Source organism: Paramormyrops kingsleyae, chromosome 10 (genome assembly GCF_048594095.1).
Source record: "Paramormyrops kingsleyae isolate MSU_618 chromosome 10, PKINGS_0.4, whole genome shotgun sequence".
Classification (NCBI taxonomy): domain Eukaryota; kingdom Metazoa; phylum Chordata; class Actinopteri; order Osteoglossiformes; family Mormyridae; genus Paramormyrops; species Paramormyrops kingsleyae.
The window spans coordinates 16,847,299-16,856,837 of NC_132806.1; the positions used below are offsets into that span (position 1 = coordinate 16,847,299).

At 41.2% G+C, this 9,539-nt stretch overlaps 1 protein-coding gene across 5 annotated transcripts in view; it reads right to left on the reverse strand.

Annotated features, from left to right (window-relative positions):
• The window catches only part of LOC111835210 (pyruvate carboxylase, mitochondrial), a 117,277-nt gene extending 107,738 nt beyond the window's left edge, over positions 1 to 9,539 (reverse strand). Inside the window, exons 1-3 of one of the 5 annotated variants that reach the window (XM_023795270.2) lie at positions 9,391 to 9,538; positions 3,492 to 3,736; positions 3,345 to 3,363 (exon numbers count right to left, since the gene is read on the reverse strand). The gene's annotated coding sequence lies outside the window, so the exon portion shown is untranslated. Of the gene's footprint in view, positions 1 to 3,344; positions 3,737 to 9,390 lie in introns of all 5 variants that reach the window. The other 4 variants (XM_023795288.2, XM_023795296.2, XM_023795263.2 and 1 more) reach the window with 4 other exon arrangements.

Sequence of the window (9,539 nt, forward strand, 5' to 3'; positions counted from 1 at the left end):
ACATTGTAATTTATTTTTTATTTATGCGCCACACCATGTTCCGTTTTGATTGAGATTTTGTTTGCGATGGTTTGTCTTTTTGATAGTTTATTATTTTTAAATTATTTTATTTTATATGGACATCACAGTAACGTTAGAATTGTAGCATTTATGCAGGACCAGATGCACTGTTCAGTGTTTGTGGCGAAATCGTAATTCACATCGCTCCTCTGGAAATGTTCAATAGACGTGTGTAATCGTGTTTGTTTTTCATGAATGTTTTTATACCAAACATAATAAACATAAATAATGATGTTATTTAAATTATAAGGTTTAGTACTACACTGAGTGATACACAGCTTTACATTTGTGCTCACCAGTGGCATATTTACGCAGGTTTATATTTTTCGCATTGTTTTAGCGCTGTCTAGTTTTGCCATGGAGGTGACGGCATAATTTGTTATATTATTAGGGCGTTTTCCCGCCGCACCAGGTACCGCACTTTTGGTACTCCAGGAAAGTACCAAAAGTACAGAACTTAAAGGTGTTGGTTTTCCATTGGCCTAAAAACTGATATCGGTGTTCTGTCGATATATGCTGCCTTGTCGAAAAATGCTACCGTAGTGCTAATCGATAGCCCTAACCCTAACTCTTACCCTACTCCCCCCCCCCCTAAAACCCTTACCTTAACCCTAACCCTAACCCCTAAAACCTAACGCTAATCCCAAGACGGTGGAACTGCACATGCGCAGAAAGGCTCGATAGCACGTCTCGATAGGTAGTATTTTATGACAGAACACCGGCGCCAAATGACATCACAACGCGAGGAGGGGAATTTTGTAAAGAATTCGAAAAATGGCTGTAGTAGGACTGGATGATGTGCAATATTAATACCAACATGGAATGTTATGCACATGTAGTTCTTACATTGATAGTCAGATAAAAGTAAGAAAAAGCCTCATCTTAATCTAGTATATGGGCATTATAGTGCAGGAGGTTAAGGTTTCGTTGAATTATTTTTGCCATGTCACTCTGTCATAAGAAAAAAAAATAGTATGCTTTGAAATTTTAATTATTTCTTTTATAAATTATTGAATATGTGTTTAAAAACCAGTTTAAAGTTTACCTCCGCTGCTTCAGCATAAGCGCTAGCTGCATGTGTTCTCCAAGACAATCATAATCATTTTCATCCTTGCTGTTTAAATTACTTGAAGATGGGTTTGTGAGAAAAAAAAAAATTTTTTTGCTAAATTTTTTTTACTTTGTTTATCATTCTGAGAGGCAGCGTTTGTATTGTATTTCAGGCAGGCTATTTGCATAACCAATCGACAAAGAAAGCATTTCAAGTCCCACCCAAGTACTAAAGAAGTACTACAGGTGGTTTAGCACTTTAGGTACTGGCACTCAACCGGAAGACAAAAGTCCTGTACTTGGTGCAGTGAAAAAGCGCCCTTAAGTCTGAGACTCAAACAGAATGGCTCACATTGAGCTGATATGCTTTTAGGGGCATGGGATCTTGGCTATGGTGTACCTTTGGGTCATGTGATCTTGGCCATGGTGTACTTTAGGGTCATGTGATTCTGGCTATGGTGTACCTTAGGGTAATGTGAGGTACATACATGGAGTACCATAGGTGTGTAAGGACAGAGGTCTTTTCACAGCCTTGAGCTGTGGCTTACATTGCTTGATGCTCACATCTGTGTACCTCAGTTATTCTCATAACACCAGTGCATAGGTAAGCCCCTGAGGAGCAATCAGTGCTTTCAGCATGCACTTCACTGGTTTCACCTTTGCCTTGTTTGTGCGTGTCAGCACACCACAGATGAATGAACAGACACTACAGTGGAGTCACAGCTCTGGACAGGAAGGCCATGCAAAGGCTCACCTAGATGATCATTTAGATCAAACCCATTGTTCAGATGCACCTTCATCACCAACGAATCAAAGCACAAAGTATTCACAGGTCCCAAACCATCCGTGCCGAGGTCTTTTCAGCTGAGAGTCTAGTAGGTGGATTTGCAGTATCAGAACGCCAGCTACCTGATTCAAAAACAATTTCTTCCCCCAAGCCATCTGCATAATCAACAGTAACAATACTCCTCACACCTAGACTTTATATAGATTGTTATGTCTTAAGTGTCGTTTCACTGCATGACTGCGCTAACATAATTCAGTGGGCACTTTATTAAGTACACCTCTGTAGCACCAGGGACAACCCCTCTGTCTCGGACACCTCTTCAAGGAGTTACAAGTTGAGTCAAAGCGATTCTGTTTCACAGTGTTGTACTGAGCGGTTAGTTTCATATGTGTGCCCTTCCTGTTAGCTTTAACAACTTTGGCCAAACTCCTTTGACCTCTATAATTAACACGGTGTTTACAGCCATAGAAAAGCCACTGACTGGCATTTTTGTTCATCGCACCATTCTCTGTAGCAGCATGTATGTAGAGGGTATAATTGTTGAGATGCTGGAGCCACTACATATGGCACCCGCAATCACACCACAGAATTACTTAGATCAAGCAGCCTAACCATTTAGTGCTTAGCTGCACAGCAAATGAACCGCTTGACCCTGTTGGCATTCTTTGCGTATTTAGTTGTAGTCACATGATCTTGTATTTGCAGGAGTAGGCTGTCTGCATTACGAAGCAGGTATACCTAATAAAGTGGCCACCGGTGGTATACTGTGTATTATTTACATACTGATAGTAGCTCATTGTACTGGGTGTGGCAGAAAGAGAAAGCATTACAACACACTTGTTGCACACGGCAAATAAAACCTTATATCTTGAATATGGAATTCTGACACCGAAAACATGGATAGTGATAATCATTAGGTATATACTTACTATACTTTGACGACTATATATGCAAAGCCTCTGGCATTTCATACACGTTTAGGAAAAACTTCTTTGTTAAAGAAGCACATAAAAAGAGGGAAATGTTAACCAGCATGATAGAGTACCTGGTTTCTCAACGTAGAACTGTGCAACAGTGAAATTACCGAATACTACCAAAGTTGTAGAAGAGGAACAACACAAATGCAATGGCAGTTACACAAGTGCACATTGCGCAAGGCTGACCCACGAGCACTCCAGGGCTCAAAGGTCCACAGGTGCTGGGGCAATCACACACTGGGGCGCGGGGCAATCATACACAGGAGCACGGGGCAATCACACACAGGGGCGTGGACAGAAACACAGACATGCATCAGGAGTGGTACAGCCAGGTGCTCACACCTCAGAGGAGATCAGGAGAAACGTGGGGGAGAACAGCCCAGAACGATGGGCACAGATCACGCACCAGCATACGCATGCATTAACAAACACATGCCAAATGCATCCAAGTGAGAAACAAGTACACTTACTGCTCCCTCGGTCCAATCCCTGCTGAAAATGTACCGTCCAGACAAAACATAAAAATGTAAACAAACGAATGAGATGAGAGTCTCTGTGACGGCAACGAATCAGAGAGCAGAATGGCAGGGATGCGCTCAGGCCCACGGAAGGACAACCTGTCTGTGCTGTGCTCGTGCCAGGAGTGTCGCGCTGTCAGCGTCCCTGCGCCTTTATCCAGCTGGCCCTTCCTGCTTCGCTGCACTGGAGACGCCGAGGCCTGATTTTAGCACAAGGAGCTAAGCTCTCCCTCACTCCCCCTCGAAGGTTTCATCCCTTTCAGTTACGCAATCATACCCGCCCCTGTCGTCAGCTCCAATCAGATATGGCCTCAGTGAGGAGTGCAGACGCGCCAGGATTTAAACTGGAGAAGGAGGGAGAGACGGAGGGAGGGGGAAAGAGGGAGGGAAGGTTTTAATGAGTGAGCAGCTCTTGCTATTCTGTAATACATTCAGTGTGAAAAAGGTGCATCCAGTAGAATGATTTGCTTCGACTACTGATTCATTTATTAACAATCAAAATGTTCAGTTGTCTTTATGCACTTGCAGTTCCATTGCATTGCTTACTATATACATTTTTTTTGTGAATGTAGCTAAACTTAAATTGCATATTAGGGAAGGATTCTGCATATGGTGAACATTGTGAAAGTATTGCATTACTGGCCAAGAAAAGGAAGAATGATGACATGCGATCTAGATAAAAAGGAACAAGTCATGCCAACCCATCATGGTGGGCAATGAAAGAACAAGAAACAAGAAGCAGGAACTCCTGGATAATGCAACACGAAGCTGCTGGTCTGTGACAGAGCTGTCCGTCGTAGAAGAGAGAGTGCCAGAGTGAGAACAGTGGTGCAGAGACCTGGTGTAGGCACAAAAGGTGTGCACACAGCTACTAAATAGGAGTCGCTCATGTTTGCATGATTGTGGGGACTGTGTATTGACTCTATACTCATCTAGCGCTGATAGTAGAGGTTAAACTGTCAAAGTTGGATGCCTGCTCTTACAACACCACTTCTTAAAGCTGCTCTCTCTCTCCAGGAAGGAGACTAACTGGGGGGGGGGGGGGATTTCAGTCAGACGTAGTTATGCAGAATGAAAATTCATGAGATGCCAAGACAGATAGCAAAACAGAAACAAAACAGCAGATACAGAGCTGAGGTACTGCTAAATGCCCCAAATCCTCTCCCAGTCCACCTCTAGTCCCTATCCACCAGCTTTACAAACAGAAAGAAAGCTATTTCCCAGGCTATCAAATGGCTGCTTTATTCAAAACTGCATGGCCAGATGCCATGACTGGGACTGTAACCTTATACGTCTCCATTCACTCTGCCTTCTCTCTCTTTCTATTTACACTTCAATTCAACCTCACTCTGTGCTGCACTCGATTCAAACCATAGGATGAAAATGCACATTCAACACAAATAACGGGGCTTTTAAAAAGAGGGAGGGGGGGGGGGGATAAGATGAGAATGAGAAGAGAGAGACAGGCAGATTTGGGGGGGGGGATTCCGGTGATGTCAGACACCGAAAGGTGAACAGCGATGGGAGAAATGGCTGAGAGAATACAGAACTTACGGGGGATAGAGGTGGGGGAAGAACGCCTACACAGATGATGCTTGCTGACTGACACATCAGTTAACCAATCACGGCTGCTTAGTGCTTACACAGCAGCATGAGCCATTGCCTTCAGAGACAGTGCCTGCTGACGGACAGATCAAACAGCCAATCATGGCCACTGCTGGAAAAAAGCCACATCTGAGCTTTCTGAATGTTCCATGACCAGGTTACATGAAATTCTTGCCTTACATTAAAATTTTAAAACTTAGTTATCAGTTGTTTCATCCCAGTCACTTTTTTGTTTGTTTGTTTTAATTCACCACATCTGGCGTTTCAAAAGAAAGTCAAGTGTAACATGTATTTTGAAACCAAAGCATTGTGAAACTTTTAGGGTTACAGCTTCTTGGAATGGAGAAAAAAAATACATACAAACACGCACTAACTGGACTCGAGAGTTGCCTTACCTTTTTGTGGACATGCACAAAAACTAAATGTACCAAAAGACATTCAATAAGTGACAACAGGAAATAACCAGTGTTTTTTTCCAAACTGAAAACACAATGGATCGCTATTATACTACCCAGCAAGGTTCAAGCATTTTCAGCTCAAGTTGCTTTTTTTCATAATTCCTAAAAACATTGAGAAACTTCTGCTGCAATAATTCAGCAGTAAAACCAACAGAAAAACAACAACTTGCTACTTCACTAATTATCAGACTACCAGATATATAATGTGTAGTACTGTAAGTCATACATAATTAGCCAAGTTTGTATTTAAAAGCATACATGTAGTGGGATTCATTTACAGTATATTCTTTATAAAATACAGTAAAATGTCATTCATAGTCCCTTATTTTTAAGAATCAAGGAACCATATGTAACAACAATTCTTCATATTTTTAGGTCATAGATTATTAGGCCTACTTACATAAATATAGTATTTATATATATTTATCAAGGATCCCATTTATCAGGTATCCAGTCCAGAGTATCCCTGAGCTCTGCTTTGAGACTGTGACCCTTTTATGATGGATGGATGGATGGATAAGTTGCTGACTTGAAAAAAGTTACAAGGCACATAAAAACTGATGATTTCCTCATCCAGTGTTTGAGAACAACTTACGAATGCAGCCTCACAAAGTTAAGGTTGCTGGTTTCTTGTTCATTTCTTTGGTAACGTGTCAATAATCAGGAAAGAAAAAAAGCCAAAATACAACACATGTTTTATGTAAAAAAACAAAGTTGCCAAAACTCTATTAATAGAGAAAAACCAGTCTTCATTATTACTACAAATAATAGGGTCTTTAAAGAAACAGCTCCATGAATACGGAGCTCTCAAAAGAGTCTCGGATTCATCCCAGCGAGGCCCGCCTCCCACGTGTGCTGCCTCCTATCGCGATTTAACTCGGGGACTTCAGGGTTCAGCTGCAGCCCTGCTCTGCCCCAGCCAGCATCGCCGGTAATCTGGCACACCGAGATGGGAAGCACTGCTTCCAGTCTCACTGACCGCAGCTTGACGGTGCTTTTGTTGCTGGCCAATTTGCAAAGACTGGAGTTTTTTGTATGCTCTCTGCTGTTTTCCCCTCCATCCCTCTCTCTCTCTCTCTCTCTCTCTCTCTCTCACACACACACACTCTTAATTTGGATGACATACTTTAACTTTGATGACGCTGCTTTCAAACTTAGCACCAAGCAAATTAAACTGAGCCAGATGCAAGACTACACACTTTCAGTGTATGGTCTACACTAACCCCACATGACAAGTACTCCCTGTCACCATAAAATGCCTTCATCTGTCTCTCGTTTCTCTCATTTCAGTCACTCCGCCCCCCGGCATTCCAAAACACCATTTCAGAGGTATTTTCTTCCTGTCGCACGTGTGAATCAGTCCTCTCTCCTCCTCAGCAGGGCTACCACAGGAATGCTAATCGGCATCGCGGGACTCAAACAAAGAAAGGCGAGCTGCAACAGACAAGCGAAGGGGGAGGGGCCAAGGCGAAAGTTTATGCAGTTGAAAGCCATGAAAATGCCCTAACCCTAAAAAACTGTCCCTGTCGATGGGGAATACAGAGTAACAATCCCTAATGTAAGATGAAGGCTTTTAGGCACAATGAGAGCAAACACTCAGACATGTGGTGTGTCCAATGGACAAAATATGCTGAAGTTGGACAGTCAGAACCAGGGGCGTCAGAAGCATTTTGAATGTGGGGGGGACACACTAGCATAAAACTAATATTTTATGTTAAATGTGGAATAAAAGGAATAATTGTAAAATGATTTAATGGTGGCGACGCCCATGGTCAGACCACGCAGAAGCTTATCAGTACAGGTGAAGAGAGGTTAACAGGGTTGCTGTAAACATTTGCCAGGACAGCAAGAAAAATAATAATAAAATAAACGCATACTTTTTGATTTTAAAGGGGACTTACTGTAGATGCTGTTGTAACAGCTCATAAATTTGCATTCACCACTATATACTGTAAGCTGCTACAGGAGTATCTCGACATTGAAGCCTGCAGACACAATGATGCCTCACACCCCACAGGGAAGCCAGAGCTGAAGCAAAACCAGCAGGACACAGTGAAGTGCACGTCCCCTGCACGGCTGCTCACGGACGAACAGGGCGTCCCGGCGTGCCGGGGCACGGTGGGCGTGAAGAACTCTGCCCTAGGCCCTTAACGCAGGTTAGCACAGATTCTCATCAGCAGGGGGGCTGGCACAGCAGAAACAGCAGTGCTATACAGACGAGGGAGTAGCCTACTCTGCTACAATAACCAGGCACGACAGCAAACTGGTCAAACCAGTAACGCGTGAGAGTAGTAAGAAATCGAGCTGCACTGCAGAAGCTGCGCTGCTGAACTCTGCTAAATAAGTATCCAGACAAAGGGCAGAAATCAGTGTGAGACGAGTGTGGGAGGACCAATGCAGTGGCTTAGGCACAGAGATTGATCAATCCTCAGTACTTTATCTGACTACAGAATCTTATTTTGTAAAAAAAAAAAAAACCCTTCTACTGTATCTCATGCGGCAGTGGTCTTTTTCGGTTAATCGCTTTCTTTAACCAAGGAGAACATGACACGCTCGCAATTCTGATATTAGTTGGACATTGCCACTACACTATAGTGTAGTGTGATTGATGGGTATTGTAGAAGATGATTTGAATGGATTTTAATTAAGTATTTATAAACAAACACCACAAAGGTGGAACTGGTTAAAGAGTGAACCTTTTAAAGAGAATTCATCTAACGGCCAATGCGCTTCTCAGTTAGGCTGTCTGCTTGAAAAGTTTTCATCACATGAAATGGCAAAATAATAACATGATGTAATACAGAATAATCGCTTACTATTCCGGTACACCCAGTTCGTAATTGGCCATTGTTTTTTAAACTTATGTTAAGTACAACCAAAGAATTGATAAGTATTTTTTGCAATTAAAAGACTATATAATATTTTCCTGATCTTTCTTTTACTCATATTTTTCCACTAACAAGAACTCTCTTCTGGCTGCAGGTACACTCCACAAAGTGTTACATGAAGAATATATTTAACTGTAGAAGGGTAATATAATTAAATTAAACCCAGAATTGTAAAATATAAATTGTGAAAACCAAGAAACAAGCCTTCTATTAAAAGTAAACAATAATAATACTAATAATAATAATAATAAGTATGATTATTATTGTTATTATTAATAAATAATAATAATAATAATAATAATAATAATAATTATTATTGTTATTATTATTATTATTATTATAAACGAATAGTGGTCTGTCTACGTGCTTTGGACACCAAATAAAGAGACCTTCATCAGGGTACGCATTTTATTAAATAGCTTAGATGTGTGGAAATTAGTACCAATCCAAGACATTAATTGGTTTCTATAAATTCATATGCTATTAAACTGCAATACTTTAAGCAAATTATCTTGATACAAGTGATGACTTCTAAGCGTATTTTTGTCTGCCCCGACAAAACTTTACGTTCGCGTAGAAAATGAGCGCACAAAACTTCATATTACTTTGCAAGTTCACAGTGAGGTGGTCCGCTTTACAACATTTTACCGAGGTTTTTTGAACAATTGGGTTTCTCGCCCTAAAGATTTTCTGCTCCTATTCCTTTATGAAAATACAATTAGCGAAGCAGTAAAGCAACGGCGTGACAAAATTAAGGCGATTTAACAATCGTGCAGTTTGGCTTACATTAAATGACACCTCTTTTGGAAATTGTTCAGAATTTACTCGGTATTTTCATGTGAATGCTGTTTTTAACAAATAAGTAGGGATCTGTTATAAAACAAATAAAAACATCCGTTTGGGAAACTTCAAAGCATAAGTAATATATTCCATCGCGAAATCCCAGTGCTACTGATAGAAGGCATAGATCTATTCAAGTTACTAAACGCAGCAAGGCATCCATGATTTGCGTGTATGTCCGAACCTACACCAAGCATAGAGACTTACCTTTTTGCCTTTAGCTTTCTAACGGACGATGCGCCACGCTACCCTTTAGATGTCTGCCAATAACCAACACGATTCAGCTATTTTGTAGCAGCTGCGAAAATAGTTTGCCAATATATATATATATATATTTTTTTTTTCCCCAGTAAACA